This window comes from Monodelphis domestica, chromosome 8, assembly GCF_027887165.1.
Source record: "Monodelphis domestica isolate mMonDom1 chromosome 8, mMonDom1.pri, whole genome shotgun sequence".
Taxonomy (NCBI): domain Eukaryota; kingdom Metazoa; phylum Chordata; class Mammalia; order Didelphimorphia; family Didelphidae; genus Monodelphis; species Monodelphis domestica.
The window spans coordinates 61,626,526-61,644,338 of record NC_077234.1 but is presented as its reverse complement, the minus strand read 5'-3'; the positions used below and the strand labels follow the sequence as shown (position 1 = coordinate 61,644,338).

The window sequence follows — 17,813 nt, the reverse complement described above, 5'->3', positions numbered from 1 at the left end:
AGTCAAATTAAAGACCAAGACCTCTGTTTCTGTATAAAATTCTGTATATTTTATATATACCTGGTATATATAACCTAGTCCCAGTATAAAACTTAGTCTAGCCTAACTCATTCTATAGAGGAGAAAACCAAAGGGCTACATAGGGCTACTTATGTTATAGCCCTAAAATTGATGTATCTGTATGATTTTATCTGTTTCTGTGGAGAACGTGATGCCTGGTCAAAATTATTCCTTTCTTTCCAGGGCAGCTGGGTAGCTCAGTGGGTTAAGAGCCAGAGCTAGTGATAGGAGGTTTAAATCTGGTCTCAGACACTTTCTAGCTCTATGACCCTGGGCAAGTCACATAACCCCCATTATCTAGCCCTTACCACTCTTATGACTTGGAACCAAGACATAGTATTGATTCTAAGGCAGAAGATTTTTTTAAAATTATCTCTTTCTTTGCATGTATATGGCACCTATCTTTGAATGAATTAATATTTAAATAACTATATATGTATATGCACATATATGTGTATTTTTAAGAAAGCATCATCATTACAGTTTTATCACACATTTTAATGGCAAAATTTTATTTTTTAGAGCCTAGGAAGAAGGCCTGCTCTTCCACTGGATATGACTCTGAAGCCCAGAGAAGGCTTGCTCAGGGTAACAACTATCCCATTGTATTTGATTCAATAATACATTTATTTACTATGTGCAAGACAATTTGATAGAATAAAGTGAAAGAAAAAAACACCTAACACCCCCTGACCTCAAGAATCTTCTGTTCTCCTGGAGAGCCAGAGTCAGAACCTAGGTTTCCACAGTCCAAAGTGTTTTGTTATTCCTTAGTTAACTGGGATCCAATGGATTCTTCTGCTTATGAGCATTCGTTAGTTCCATTCTTCATGAAGCATTCACTTGGGCATGGATGTAAATTCATTGAGGAAATAAATATAAAATAGCAGGCAGAATCTGCTAGCCTTGTGAAAATTTGATCTCATTTCTTAATTCTTCCACTATGGCAAGCTGCATTGTGCTTTGGTGAGATGTGGTTGGTTTGGGAAGATTTAAAGGGTCGGTTATGGATCATGTCGGTTATGGAACATGAATAAAAATATAGGCATTGTGTATGTTTAGCACTAATGACTAGATGGCAAGATGTATTTTTCCATGTCAGGTTATAGTTGGATTAAAAAAAACAACAATGTGGAAAACTCTCCCTTCTCCCTTCTCAAGTGAACTATCATCCTTGTTCTCTGATTTCTTCACAGTGTTCACTTCCTTCCCCAATGGAGATTACAATTGCTTTGCACATCAGATGATTTCATCAGTTGTGGTCAAAACATTCATCATCTGGTACCAACCTTTTGATGGTGAGCTTCCGGGAAAATAGCCAGGCTGGACCTCAGACAGTCCATCACCAAGCTCTCAGACAGTCCATCACCCAAACCCTTTCCAGTTTGGTAGGATCTACCAGAAAATGGCAATGCTTTTGAGAATCCATGACCACATCCCCACCACAGTGAGGTAAATGCTGCAATGGTATTGGCCTCCTCTGAAGATGAAGGAATGAGAAAAAATTTAATACCCCCCAAAAGGCAAAGAAATGAAATTGTAAGGGAAATAAGATGACAGGATGGAAGGCATCTTCCAGGCTCTGCCAAGGAAACAACAACTTGTCTTCATAAATCTTCTCATAGAGTATATTTTCTTTCTTTAAAAAAAAAAAACCCTTACCTTAAAAAAACCAATACACAAATACTGTGTATTGGCTCCAAGGCAGAAGAGTGGTAAGGGCTAGGCAATGGGGGTCAAGTGACTTGCCCAGGGTCACACAGCTGGGAAGTATCTGAGGCCAGATTTGAACCTAGGACCTCCCATCTCTAGGCCTGACTCTCAATCCACTGACCCACCCAGCTGCCCCCTAGAATATATTTTCAGATGCTGCCAGAAGTTACTTTAGGGAATAAGGTTAGAAGAAAGGGTGTCTTTGGGAAGTGCCTTCTCAGTCCTTCCTCTGTCTCTGTGTCCTGTGGTGGCAAGAGTTCCAGAGGCCAATATATATAAGAATAAAACAGGATGGACTTAACTTGCAGGTCATAGAATATCAAGGCTAGATGGGGCTGTTTGGCCCAATGTTTCCACTTTATAGAGGAACCTAAGGATCAGAGAGGCAAAGACATTTACGCAGTTGTATATCTGGTAGAGCCAACATTAGAATCTAGGATTTCTGATTCCTGACCCGGTACCCTTTCAACTTCAACTGTACCTCAAAGTTAAAGGGCTTGGTATTTTTAGTATTATTATTAATTATTCATTTTGGACTTAAACATAAAATAGAAAGACAGAGACCATCTTTTGCCTCTTTGTATCCCAAGCACTTAGCACAGTGTCTGCCACACAATAGGAACTTAATAGTGTTTACTGATTGATTATGGATTTAATATAAAAAGACAAACAGTAGGGTATTTTCTATGGGAATATACTAAAAGGAAAAGTTTGTTTTAAAAGAATAAAATGTTAAAAAAGCATTTGGATGAATAAAAAGCTTTTAGTGTAGTTAATAGAACCATTCTTGGCATTGGAGAAGACTGGAGTCCAAGTCCTGCCTCTAACATGCAGGTCGTGATATAGGATAAGCCAATTAACTTCTCAAGATCCTCAGGTAACCTTCTGAGACTAGACAGCATTCAGCAATGGCACTGAGAGTGGAAGGTTCTTAATTTGGAGTCCTCACAAGACACTGGAATTAATTTTATTTTTTTAGACAAATGGAATTAAGTGACGTGCCCAGATTTACCTAGCTAGAAAGTGTCTGAGGCCTTATTTGAACCCAGGTCTTCCCAACTCCAGCCCTTGTGCTCTATCCACTGAGCCACCCACATGAGCTCCCTAAGTTGCCTTTTAAAAATTAAGGTGGGGAGCCAAATTCTAATACTGATAGTACCTTCCACTTTTTTTTGGCAGGAAAGAGGAGAGTGTGGAACTGAAGTATACACCCATGATCTCATCAGCATTTGGAACTGTCAGTGGAGAATTACAATTGATCATCTGTTGAGTTGTCTGTGATCATGAAAGGATAAATGATTTACCCATGGCCACACACAGCTAGCCTGTCAGAGACAGAACCTGAACCCAGGTCTTCTTGATTCCAAGGTCATCACTCCTTGCACTATATCACACTGCCTCTAAGTTGCAATAAATCCTTCTTTAATTGAGTTAAATTGCTTCAGGATGTCTATTCACCTAATTAGCTGATAGGAGACAGCTAGGTGATTTAGTGGATTGAGAGTCAGGAGGTCCTGGGTTCAAATGTGGTCTCATATTTCCTAGCTGTGAGACTCTGGGCAAATCACTTAACCCCCATTGCCTAGCCCTTGCCCTTCTGTCTTAGAGTTGTTACTAAGATAGAAAGTAAGAATTATTTTAAAGGACCCATCCCAGATCTTAAATGATGTTCTTGTGAACTATTTTGTAAAAACCATGAGATACATCCCCAACTGTCAAATGTTGCTGAATAAGCTCACTGGTCCATTCAGGAAAGGAAAAGTTTGGCCAGTCCTTCCCTTCTAAAAATGTAACTAGGAAAAGGAAACCACGTTCCTACTTTCACATATGAAGGATGTAATCCTGTTAAATAGCAGGAGTGGGAGGTGATGAAGATATAAAATGGGATAAAGGCTTAATACTTAATCAAGAGATAAACATTTTAGATAAAGTCTAGCATTTCAAACTGATATCCCTACTTGGAATTTTTTTAAACTCTCACCTTCTGTCTTAGAATCAAAACTGTGTATTGGTTCCAAGGCAGAAGAGTGGTAAAGGCTAGGCGATGGGGACTTGCCCAGGGTCACATAGCTGGGAAGTGTCTGAGGCCAGATTTGAACCAGGACTTCCAGTCTCTAGGCCTGGCTCTCAATCCACTGCAGTTCCTAGCTGCCCTCTACCCTGGATTTTAATTTTTTTTTATTCTTTTCCACAAGGAAATAATAAGAGGTTGCATTTATCCAAGTGTCAGACCACAGTTTAACAGCCAAACATCAAGATAAAATATTCCTTTGACTCTGTTTCCAAAAGATTACACAAGTTTTAAATACATCAACAGTTACAGATGGCAACTAGCCTAAACTAAGGGACAGGGGGCAGCTATGTGGCTCAATGGATTGAGAACCAGGCCCAGAGATGGGAGGTCCTAGGTTCAAATCTAACCTCAGACAATTCCTAGCTATGTGACCCTGGGTAAGTCACTTAACCCCCATTGCTTAGCCTTTACCGCTCTTCTGTCTTAGAACCAATATACAGTATACTGTGAAAACAAAATAAAACAACTAAAGAAGGGGTTATTCAAAATTTCAAGCACCAATTTCTGGTTTTCTGGTAGAAGTACACAATGGAACATTTATACATTAATATCTTACTGTAAAATTGCCTTTTGAACCCTAGGAATCCTAAGCCATTTTCCAGATGGCACTATTATATAATGAGGCCTTTCCTCTCTACCCATTTCAGAAACTAAAATTTTGAAGGTTTCTCAAACCTACATTTTACCAAATTCTGCTTAAAACCAAAGAATGCTTTGGTTTTAAGGTATTTGTCCAAGTATTGGTTCCAAGGTATTTGTCAAGTTGAACTTGATTCATTTGAGTATATAAACTCTCTGTACAAAGGATCCTCTTCCTACCTACCGCCATTTTTAATAAACATAGTGGGATGGCATATGGTCCCAATGCCATTTGGAATTCTCTCCCAAACTTCTCATGAGTTTTATATAGTAATACTTCCTATAATACCTCAAGAGTTCCAGATCTCCTCAATGGGGATATTCCCTCCCTACAAAGTAGCAGAACTAGCTCTCTATAAACACTGTTGACACCTTCCTGTCTTGTCTGATTACTGTGCATGTTCTCTTACAGATGCTCCAGAGGACCAATGCAGGAAGCTTTCCTGTAGACCTCAGAATATTTCTTGAAAACCGGTGTAGCATTGGTATTTCCCCCATTTATTCCTGCTGTTAATGGGAGAAGTCTACCTTCTTTCCTAGTCAGGTATATCTTTGTCACCTTTATACCTGGCTTCTTCTGTGCCCATCTCCAGTGGGCATGTAATATGTTGCAGCCTTCTTAGACCCACCATGAATTTCTCTACAGCCATTTTGGTTCAATCAATGGAACCCAAAAACATACCCTGAATGAAATCTATTTTGGCCCTTTTCCTAGATTCCTTTTGTGGCATTTACTTGTTTCTTTTCTTTTTTTTTAATTGTGTAGTGTTTTTTTTCTAATTTATTTTTAATTATTTGGCCTTTTATTTGTTATTTATCCAGTTTTTGCAATGATCTTTGGCCTAAAACATTAAAGTGTTTGTTCTTACACTGATTATTTTGAGCCTTTTCTTCATTCTCATCCTTTTTGACCTTTGTGCAGGATTTGACACTTTTGGTAAACAAACCTCCTCCTTAAAATTTCCTTTTCTTTGCCTCTTCTCATTACAACAATCTTTGGAGTCTTCTCCTAACTCTAAAATCACTGTCTGGCTTTTCCCCTCTCATTTTGCCTCTTTAATGTAGATATCCTTCCAGGATGTCTTCATTTTGCATGGTTTAGAGTAATCCTTACACCTGTATACCTCCTCCATCCCTACCCCTTTATCTCTTCCAGTTGAAATCTCAACCATCCTTAGAACTCACTTAAAGACCAAAAAGCCTCCTATGATGAGCCACCAGCCAGAAGTGGACTTTGCTTCCTCTACACATACATTGCAAGATTGGTACCCTCTTTGTACCCAACACTTTCTTCTTTGGGTTATAATCTATAAACTCTGAGGTTTGGGACTGTTGTTTTGTCTTTATATCTCAGTACACTGCATACAGCAGGCTCTTGATACTAAACTTTGACACTGGATACTGAACTGTCTCTCAAGAAGTTCAGTGCTAAAGGCACTTTGGGATTAAAGGGGTGAACCTGTCACCCAGACCCACAAACTTCAGTGTCATCCTTGATAGTGGTCTAGTTTCCCTAACTCTACATATCCAGTATGTTACTGAGTCTTGCTATTTCTACCTAATGTACAAGTGGAATTTGAAACCCTTGGACTTCATCCCCTAGAAGTCCTAAGTCCTTCGGTATTTCCCAGAATTCTTCTCCTCATTGCTGAGGTGGAGAGAGGAGAGGAATTCTGGGAAATACTGAAGGACTTCTGGGGGATGAAATCCAAGGGTTCAAAACTCCACTTACACACTTCCAAACATCTCTCCTTTAAGTGCCCCTCTCCATTCATGTGGCCATAACTGGTGCAGGCTGCTACCACCTTACACTTAAGACTATGGCAATAGCCTATTGGTTGGTCTGTCTCAGGGCTTTCCCCATGCCAATCCATTGTCCACTCTGGTACCAGGTGTCTTCCTAAACTGGTGATGTGCCTAACACTACTGATAATCTCCAGGGGTTCCCATAACCCCTAAAATAAAATATAAAATGCAATGGAAAGCCTTGCACAAGCCAGTACTTTTCTACCTTTCCAGTCCTTATTCCCAATCCCCACTCTTAGATGATGGATATATTCTCCTGGCTGTTCTTCATACAAGTCACTCATTTCCTGACTGCCTTTCTATGAGATTTCCCCAAACTTTTCCTGGAGAACACAAGTTTCTCCTCCCCTGCTTCTTTGGTTCCTCAATGTAAATCCCACCTTCTGCGAGTCTTTCTGGTCCCTCTGCTTCCCTCTAAAATTACCTTTCATGTACAATCTTATATGTGTAGTCCTTCCATTTTGTGCCCATTAGCATGTGAGCTCCTTGAGGGCAGGGGCTGAGTTCTTATCTTCAAATCCCCAGTGCAGTGCCTTGCACTTGGGGATTGCTTAATAAATGGTTATTGGCTGACCTGTATTGATCTAATTATAGATTTATGGGTGCTGATTCACTTATCAATCCCAAGTAGTCTTTTCACCATTGACTACGCCAATGAGGTCTTGCTCCTCTTTCACCTCCTAAGAAGTATGGTAGTTTGGGTGGGAGTAAGAAGGACAAAGGGGAAGATGCTCCAGCTCATAAGAGATCTCATTAAAAAAAACGAGAAATAGAAGGTTGAGGTTCTGAGAGTTCAAAATCATGATGAAGGACTCTTCATTATCAGGGGCTAGTAAAAAAAGGGGTTGGGTGGAAGAGAAGATTTACAGCTGAACCTGAAATTTATCTTCCTCACTTTGGGCTAGAGAGCATTTCATTCCCAATGCTGCAAGGAAATGCGCTTATTCAGAAATATGTAGAAAATGCGCCTTTTCAGAAATGTCAGAAATATTCAGAAAAATTCAAAAATGGGTGAGGGGTGGGAAGGTCAGTTAGAGAACTAGGCCTGGAGACCAGAGGTGTTGGGTTCAAATGTGACCTCAGACACTTCACAGCTGTGTGACCCCAGGTAAATTATTTAACCCTGCCCCATTGCCTAGTTCTTGGTGCTCTTCTGCCTTGGAACCCATACTTTTCATTCTAAGGATGAAAGGCAAGGGTTTAAAGTGGGGGGGGAGGGAGACCTTCAGAAACTAGAAAATTGTTTTTAGCATAGGTGAATTGACTCAAAACAAAAATGAAGAATGACAATAATTATGGGAAAATCTCTTTAGTTCGGTCCTATAATTTGGTATTTATAGGTTTGGCTTTTTTTTTTTAGTAGGGAAAAAAGGTTTAAAAAATGAAGTTTATGAGATGGGCTTTCGGGAGGTGAGGGGAATACCATATTTTTTCAGAGCACAAATTGGTTTCTGGGAATCAGTGTGGTGGTGTAAAAGGGGGGTTGGGTTGCCTTCAGACTCCAAGGGCCTCAGTTTCAATATGGCTTGGACACTCGTGTAACTATGGTCACTTAACCATTTTGAACCTCAGATGCCTTGCCTGTATCATGAGGGTGATGATGAACTGTAGGGTTTCTTCCAGTTCTAAATTGGTCATCCTATGAACTCCTTGATACCAATCGACACTTTTAAAAATATGTCCTGATTAAAAAATAGTCCTATTCATCCAAAAATGTTGGCAACATTTTATTAGCTATAGTTTAAGTTTATTATATGGATTTGGAATGAATAAAAACATTAAAAAATATATTCTATAAATCAGACCTTAAATTCATGCCAAATACTAAGCAAAGATATTGCAAAGAAGGAAAGAAAAATCTCCTTAACAATTAAGGGCAACAAATGATTTAAGCACTCATAGAGTCACTTTGAATGCTATTGCTAAATAATGAGTATGCTAATTATAATTGATTCTTATTTAAAGCCCTTAAAAGATTCACTAAGACTTAGAACTTAGCTTCAGGTCCCCTGATAGCATAACACTTGAAAGAAATAACATGATTTCTTTCAAAATATTCTATAACGGGCTTTTCACTGCCAAATTAAGACAAATTAACAAACTTTGACTTAATAACTATAAAGGTGGGATACATATTTAGGCTGCTTCCATGGAATCTCCAGAAAAGAGATCTTACAACTAGCTTACAACTAGCATAAAAGCTTATTGGGTTGAATTGGATTCTATGATGGAAACAAGCAGTTTATATTAAAAAAACAAAAACTCTAGTACTCACTATGTAGTACATATGTCATTTCTAGGAGTACAGAAATTTAAGGTGCATGTCTCGACGGGATGCCCTTTCCAGCTAAAATAATCCTCATAGGTTTTAGAGGTTATAAAGTCACTCTGGGAGCTTGCGGGCAAGGCAGGGTGAACTCAATTATGTTAGTGGCTTCAAATCTACTCAATCCTCTTCAGAGATGTTTGGCTTGACTAGTAGTTTTTGATCTTGTACTCTTTTACCAAAGACACTGAGGATCACTAACATTAATTAACATCAGTGAATTCATTTCCACAGTTTTCTTTAATCAGGGATGAAGACACTACAGCTCTAAGTACCAGACAGAATCTTTGAGACTAAAATCAAGAAAAAAAATCTTAAAATCAGAGCACTACCAAAACTTGAAAAGTGAAACACTTCTAAATGGAAATATACAACTGGCCTGGTACCCATGACATAGATAGATAGATATATACACACACACACACAATACATTTTGCAATACACATCTATACAAGAGAATGTTTTGGTAGCAATACAGACCATGCCTTGGTCTCTTTTTGTACACAAGTGAAGTAGCACCATGGGCAGCACCTTCGTAAGCGGATGAATCGGACTGTACAAACATTTTCAGTGAAAACATGGATGTTTTTTATTCTTCCCATTCTAAAGGCAGTCCCTGAGGCGTGAGAAAGAATTGTGCCTTCAAGTAGCGTTGTACTGAGGAAACAGGGTCTGCGCCTACCATAAATTACTAAAAACGGCTACACTACAAGTTGTTTGTCTATACAGGTGAAGACGGATTTGTCTAACGTTATCTACAAGTGTAGACTGATTTTCCTATTTTGAACGATCTGATGCTTTCACTGGGAGGATGCTTAACCCTTGGGAAATGACTGTAAGAGACATCTGGATTGATTGTTAATTCCACATCATAGATGCCAGGTCAGTAACTTTGGACAAGACGATGCTTGTGCCTTCCAGAATCACACGCACATACACACACACGCTCACACACACACACACACACATGCATGCACATGAATACACATTCCCCCTGGAGTGTGGAATCTTAATTTTTTTCAAAAAAAAAAATTAGATTGCCAGTTCTGTAGTAGTAGAAACTTCTTAAATGATAGGGACTTGAGTATGTTTGTTTTGTATCTTCCACAGCACTCTGGATGTTGCTTTATCAGCAGATGACTTTTTTTTATCCATACAAATGATTTTATTGGTATAGGATCTCCTGGTGTGAGAACTCCCTCTCCCTAAGGCAGGTCATAACCTTGAGACTCTAACTTAAAAGTCTCAGAGGAGGGATGTCTGAGATTGAGACATGAGAATGGCAAGTGCCATTATATCATGCTGTTTTCTACATCCATGAGTTAGGGAAAATACCACTGGCTTGGCGGGCAATGACAATACTCCTGTTTGGTACAGAAGGGGAAGTAGCAGGGGTAGCAAATATGTGCCACTAGCTCTCTGGTTCACGGACTACATTCCTCCCTGGCTGGTACTATCTCATTGGCACAAGGACAATGCAGAGCTACCACACACCCCAAAATGGCGGCCACTCTCCTCTTGGGTTTGAGAGCAGTCTACAAAAGAGTAATGTCACCTTGGCCGGATATTTATTGTATTCTCGAAGCACTCCCCTCCTTTTTCTTGCCGGGAGGTCACTTGGGCCAGAGTCCATTTTTTTACATGCCATCCCAACAGACTTTTCTATCCAAGATCATGGTCATAATTCCCATGGAGTCTTGGGCTCCAGGATCTTATCATTTGATAGCTAACAATATATAGTGCTTTCAGGTTTGAAAAGTGCTTTACACATATAATTCCATTTTATCCTCACAACAAATGCAAAATGACTGACTCCTGTCATGAGGACCATGAATAGCCACTCTCTACATGGTATTTTCTCACCTTTCACTGAGACTGTAGAAGGTGAACATTTTTCACCTGTGTAAATATTTTCTCTCCAATTAAATAAGGTACATTATAGTTAGGACACGATGACAAAAAGATAGCTTTAGTAAAAGAAAAAAATTGAAGAGGCTCTTTAGTACTTCACAAAATGTTACAATAGATTAAACACTGGGGGAAAAGAAATGTTTTATGTGTTTTCCCGTTAAGAGAATTTTAAATCAATGTATACTAAAATCAACATAGATCTAGTAAAATAAAATTTAATGGGGATTAAATGTAAAGTTCTATGCTAAGGTTCAAAAACTCAACTTCAAAAGAACAATTCAAATCATAAAGTTGTGAAAAAAATAAAACAGACAAAAAGATATCAACGGGGCCAGTCAAAAGGTCCTTGACCCATAGTTAAGTATCAAGAAATAGTCAGATATGTAAAATAACTTTTGACTTATCCTTACTGTCAGGTGGCTCATCAGTAAAAATCACTTCATTTCAGGCAGGCTCTAAAACCATTTTTAAAAAATGAACGATAGTATCATTTTAGGTAGGAAACATATTTGATACTTCTAATAATCTTAACAGTCTGTGGTTAAGCCTAAAGGGGAAAAAAATGATACAAAAGGCTACAGGTGGTGTTAGTAAAGAGGAAATATTTTGCAGACTAAAGATCATTAAAAATCCTTTCTTTTTGCTTCTTAAATTCAAATCTCTGATTTTTCTTTGACTTTAAAATAGATAGGAGCCAGTGACCTGGGTTTTACTTGAGCCTAATCAAGAATCAAGCAGCTGACAAGTGACAAGTATTCAAAATGGCACTTGCATGCAATTGGGACAGAGGTCTCTTCCTTGAACACCCATCTCTCTTTCAATTTTTACATAAGTGACATAACCCACTCCTTTGCCTTCACCAAACTAAGGTTCAGAAAATTGGGAAACGTTATTGTCGTTTAATTCTTTAACCCATTAACAAACCAAAGGCATAAGAGCTGGGGGAGAGAGGAGATCTCTTTTCCAAGATGTAATGTTCCATTGGATGCTCAGCCAAAAGATGCTGTGTCAATTACACAAAGAGAGGCGCCTAAGGTGATATATGTATGAAAAAGTTAAGTTTCTTGAGTTGAAGGAAAAATAACTGGCTTTATAGGAAAACAGTTGATGCTGACTCAGTTCATTGATTTTCCTATAACTACTTGAGTTCTTAATGGAAAAGAACAGGAAATCTTGCTTTTGTTCTCTATACTATTAAAAGATGAGTCAAAACAGTTGAATAATGAAAGTCAGCTCAATTATGGGAGTCTATTTTTTATAAAAAAAAGAAGTCTCTCATGGCAGGTTTTTCAAAATTAAAGGAGAGAATTTCTACAAAGAGTAATCAGATTGAGTAAGGTCTTTAAAAATATTTAAATTGTTGTTTATAACTCTAGGCCTAGTCATTTCAGCCAGTGTTAAACATGACCAGTATTGGGATTGGTGATGATGAATCAGAGAACGACATACCTGTGAGATCCATGCCAACCAGTTGATTGAACATTCACACTGGCTTTGTGGGGCATGAGAAGATATTTATCTCTTTTCTCCATCACCATCCCTCTTTAGAAGAGTAGCGCATGAGTCCCCAACTAGTTGATGGCTGGACAATGGCCACTATTTTGCTCTTCTCTCTAGTGATTTCAAGTTTTAAGGAAATAAAAAATAGCTCATCCCCACAAAAAAAGTTGGGGACCCCAGATACAGAACTGTTGACTTCAGGAGGAGCATTAAAGCATTAGAAAGTTCACCAGATAAAATATAAAAATCTGTAATCAGGCCTCTTACTTTAAAGGTAGATTCTTTGCCATATCTTTGATCACACACAAAAAATTCCCAGGATTTGGGACTGCTTCACCGGCATATTGGTATTTTTTTAAGTATTCCTGGTTTACTCATATTTTATTTTAAATAATCACTAACAGGACAGTTAGTGCCCTTTAAGTAAAATAGTCTAATTACATTCTTTTAAAAGCTTTACACTGAAAGGTCTCAGGAAACATGAGATAAAGGTCTTTAGTCGAGTGAGATGTCCTAGCTATCATAATACACCTTCTGGAATTTTAATTTCGTTTAGCAAGCACTCACTTGTCCTGCTGCCATTCTCAAGACAACATGGGAAATGAAATATTTGAATGTAAGCACAGAGGAAAAATCTGTGAGAATGGAGATAGCTTCTAGAAGGGGGAAAGGAAAAAAAAAGATAAACAGCATCTAGTTTATTACGCATAGAAAGAGATTTCCAGAATTTACAAACACCCACATTGTTCATTCCAAGGAGAGATTTGGATTTAAAGGGATCACCCATGTTTCTTTTTTCATCTTCTTTTTTCTTTTCTTTTCTTTTTTTTGTACAATATATACAATGGAAGACTTTGATTTCTTTTTTGTCCTATTTTTGTTTCTGTTCACTAGCCAAGTTCTAAGCTGATGGCTGCAAAGAGCAGGTATAGAAAATTTGTCTTCAGTTTAGTTAACACGGCCTACTACTGTCTTATAAGAGAAGTATAAAATTATGATTTCATTGTAAGGAACTCAGATCAACATCAGGTTTATGTTACAAGAGATATTATCAGTAAGTATAGCTGTACAATCGAGGGTCATCTGCGGACCTAGGAATAATATTATATTATTTTCTGAATTACAATCTTCAAACAAGAATAGTACCCTACTCTATTCTCATTAGCCTTGTTTTAAGCAGTTCCCCCACTCTGTTTACAACAGAACATAATGTACCTCAGTTCCACACCCCCCAAAAAAAGATGTGCTGTAGGAAAAAAAAGTTACATTTTAATTAAAAAATTACATATATAAATCAAAACCTATGTTAAATATTTAATACTCTCCAACCAACATTAACAGTTTGGTATGTAATAATTTACAATGATGATCTGTCATACAGGTTTTTCAGCAGCAAATGAAATTTAGCGTACTGTGTAAATGTGCTAAGAGTAAACCCAGTCTCATATGACATAGTGGTGGGCACATCAGTTCCTTGTGGCCAGCTAAGTCCTTGCGGTCGCCGATGAAGCTCGTCCTGATGTCACAGTGCTTTTCTGCTTGGCACAACAGAGAATGTGCAGTTCAGTCAACGGACTCCTGAGGTTTGTGTTAAGTAAACAAACTAAACTGGGTGTATCGTACCGAGGAGGAGGAGAAGGAGGAGGAGGAGGAGGATGTGAGGTCCTAGTTGTGAGACATGAAACACTTGGCGTCTGAATACCCATGAGTTAAGAAGGATTTGCTGAGGTTGTGTAGGTCATCATTCTGCAAGGGAAGAAAAAAAAAAGAAGAAAGTTATGATCACGGGTGTTTTTTTGCTGAGGATAATGATTATTCTAGGATGTGAAGAAGGCCACGTAAGAACAATCAAGGGTGCCAGACATAACAAACGCTGTCCTAAATATCTAAAGAAAGCCTGGGGGCTTTCACTTATACTAAAATGTAAGAAATAACTTACTAAAATATAAAAAAAATTTGCTAAAATATGAGAAATAAAATTTAAGAATCTGTAGCAAACAATCATAATCTAGAGCTGGCAAGTCTACAACAGGCAAACAAACCTATATAATTTTTAAGAGATCAAGAAAATGAGAGAAGTCCTGGAAAACTATATGTAGTATTGATTTTAAGACAGAAGGATAAGAGTTTAAAAAAAAGATGGGGAGAGAGATTAAGGAAGACATGTTTAGTTTAATAATAAATAGCTAAAAAGGAAGGTCATCACACTTAGATTCAAGGGCACAGTTCAATGAAGTTATCATAGGATTTATCTTATTTGGGTTTTTAAGGTTTTATTTTCAGTTCAAAATTCTATCCCTCTCTCCATTTTTTATAATTAGAATCTGCTCCCCAGGATTCCAATTCCCATCATCCCACTTTTATTCTCATGTTATGTCCTTACATTTTGGAGATAAATTTTGTGTGTAACCCCACCCCACTCTTTTTGTCTTTTATTTCTTTTACTTCAAGTGATTATTAATATATTATTATAAAAATATAAAATATAATATATATAATATATATTTATAAAATTATAAAATATTATAAAATATAATACTTGGAGTTCTTGGATATTAATTTTAATCTTACAATTCCACCCAAGCCCTTCAAGAAGGTAAGAAATCAGAGGATTTAGAGATGGAAAAGGACCCTAGAGATCATTAATTTTACAAGAGGAAAACAAGGAAAGGCATCTCAAAATCACACAAGTGGTCATTTTCAAGGCAGGTGTCCTCTGACCCCCAGACATCTGTTCTTTTCCCTGTATTACCATACCTCTGACTCAAAAAGGCAATACTTACAAAAAGAATCCCCTTTAGGGGGCAGCTGGGTAGCTCAGTGGATGGAGAGCCAAGCCTAGAGACGGGAGGACCTGGGTTCAAATTTGGCCTCAGACACTTCCTAGCTAGGTGACCCTGGGCAAGTCACTTAACCCCCATTGCCTAGCCCTTACCACTCTTCTGCCTTGGAACCAATACCCAGTATTGATTCCAAGATAGAAGGTAAGGGCTTAAAAAAAAAAGAATCCCCTTTATGCCTAATGATGGTGAGACAGATGCCTTTTATAACAACCTAAGTCCCTCGTTTTTAAAAAATGCTCTTAATAGTCAACCACCCCAAGTCTATAAAAGAAGATGTAAGATCCCTATAGCTAGGGCTAAGCTAGGAAAACAAGGTAATGAAGAAGTAATCAAATTGCCCCTGCTCCCCCTTCTTGCCCCATCTCCTTTCTGAAGGGGATTTTTTACTGATATTTACACTGCAACTTTCAGGTAAATTCAAACTCATGAAACTAAGATTATAGTGTTTCATTTATTTAGATAATTTATAAATTTCATAATTTATATCTAAAATTTATATATTTATGTGTAGAAATTTTAAATGTATGTGTACATTTTATATATTTATATATATGGGAACAGTTCTATATATTTTGACATATGAACCCTGCTACTAAAAGATAGGCAGTCTATTTTTCCTTACTTGCAAATAAAGACTTACCATAGAGACACTAAGGTAACAAAATTAAAAAGGGCTCCTGTCTTGTGCCCATTAATTGCCAAGGAACAGAATTTACTTTGTGTGGTCCTTCAAGTGAAAGGGAAGCCTATCTCTGCAAATGATGTGTGGTATGCTGGGAAACTCCCTGGAGAATTATCTCACAGATCTCTTATTTACTTTCAACTTTCTCCTGAACCCCTCTAGCAGCCGCCTGGAATGTTCCTCCCGGAATACCTCCACTCGGCTTACTTACCAGAGCTTTGGAGCTCGGGGCCTAAAATTAGACGGTAATGCCATACTTTATTACAGGACTGGTGACAAACAAAGAAATTGCCTAATTTAAACAGGGAAAGAGTGAAGGGCGCAGGGTTTGCTTTTCATTTCATATCTGGCTCTCTTCCAAAAGGGCTGAATGAATAGCTCTGCAGAGGAACAAACTGTACCCAGTTAGGCGGGTAGAAGCACAAGCTGGAACCTGCGCCGCCTGCACAGAGATGAGAGTGGGGGGCCATTGGGGAGGGGAGCTTCACTGTATGTGTTGAAATCGATGGCTCTGAATTAATTTCAGTACAGCCTGGGTGGTTAATTTCAGTACAGCCTCAGTCATTTCTGGCTGGTCAGTTAAAGACAAGGGAGAGCAGAGGGAATCTCCTGGCTCTGAGAGGTCCCTACCTATACCTGAAAAATGCCAAATCTAGTATTTCCCAAAGCATTCTAACTGACGTTCATTGGAAGGCCCTGATGATCCATGCTCACCAATAAGTGGGGTTTCAACAGATCTGGTTCCCAATGGGCTATTACTAGAATTTAAATTTAAATTAAACCCAATTCAAGTAAAATTCTTGGGCAAGTACATACAAGGTAAATTCAATCCCCAGTGTTTTGACCTTTGCCATCATGGTTGGAATAAATCTTTGATCTTCTAGGTGATTCCTTTATTGGAAAAATAACCATTTGATATTAGAGTTGCAGGATGTTTATTAATTTACTTTTTTGTATCCATACATATACATCTATAAATATGCCTATTTATATTTATATATATACAAGCACACATACTTTTTTTTTATCCACACTCACACATGCCCAAAATTGAGTTAAGAAGCAAGATGCCTTCAGACATTTCTGTGATTAAGAAATACTATCTAAAAATATATAGAGAAAAAACTATGATAAGCTTACGTGGCAGGCCCAAATTATTGAGCACAGTAAGATATGAGACTTTTCCTTGGGAAAAAAGACCATGAATATTCCCCTTCTAATATTTGCCATTCCTGGGATTAACTCTTATGATTTATATCATCCTGTGATAACTTGTGAGCAGAGTAACATGATACCCCCAACAGCCAGAGGGTTTTGTGGTGGGAAATTACTTAATGATACTGCCGTGTCCCTAAAACATTATCCTACATACCCTCCTATTGATTCTTCTAGTACTATAATATTAATTTATCAATAACATTAACAGAGATGAAATGAAAATGCTTTGGGAATTCACAAATGCATCTACACTCAAGAAAGGATCGGTCCTTTTGAAATAAGTCTTTGAGACTTACAAATTATTACATTACCACATATGGTAGAAATTCACATTTTACTGGATGATAACCACTGAAGCCATTTTTCAGATGATAAAGGGCAAGATGGGGGAGAGAGAGGAGTATGAGACTTGAATAGAGGAGATCAAAATAGACAATTTTGATTATGTAAAATGTAAAAGCTTTTGTAAGAATAAAATCAATTTAACTAGAATAAAATGAAGCTGTCAGTTATAGGAAACTATCTTTCTAGAAAATTTCTCTGATAAAGATCTGATATTCAAGATATATCAAAAGCTGATACCATAGAGCCATTTTTAATAGAAAGGGGTCAAAGAATATTAATGGACAATTTTTCAAAGAATAAATGCAAACTATTGACAAGTATATAAAAAATGTTCCAAATCACTAAAAGTAATGGAAATGTACATTAAACAATTGAGGTTTCAACTCTAACATTAATCAGAGTGGAAAAGAAGAAACAAAGAAAATGATCAATATTGGACTATGGGAAACCCAGGCACATAAATGCATTGCTATGACTCAGTCTCAATTTTCTGGGAAAAAATTACTAGAAAAGTCACAAGGAGACTTTTATGAACTGTTGCAGAGTTAAAAAATATAACAGAGAAGTTATTAGAACTCTGATCAATGCAAGGGCAATTGAGAAGGGATTCAGTGAAACCTATATCTCTCTCTTTTTGACAGAGAGGTGGTGGGCTCTTGGTATAGGACAAGACACTTGACTTTAGACATGGTCCAT

At 37.7% G+C, this 17,813-nt stretch overlaps 1 protein-coding gene across 1 annotated transcript in view; it reads right to left on the bottom strand.

The window, feature by feature from the left end:
• Window positions 1-8,839: 8,839 nt before the first annotated feature.
• IRS1 (insulin receptor substrate 1) overlaps window positions 8,840-17,813 on the bottom strand; it is a 78,608-nt gene continuing 69,634 nt past the window's right edge. Inside the window, exon 3 of the mRNA XM_001373835.4 lies at window positions 8,840-13,775. The gene's annotated coding sequence lies outside the window, so the exon portion shown is untranslated. The remainder of the gene's footprint in view (window positions 13,776-17,813) is intronic.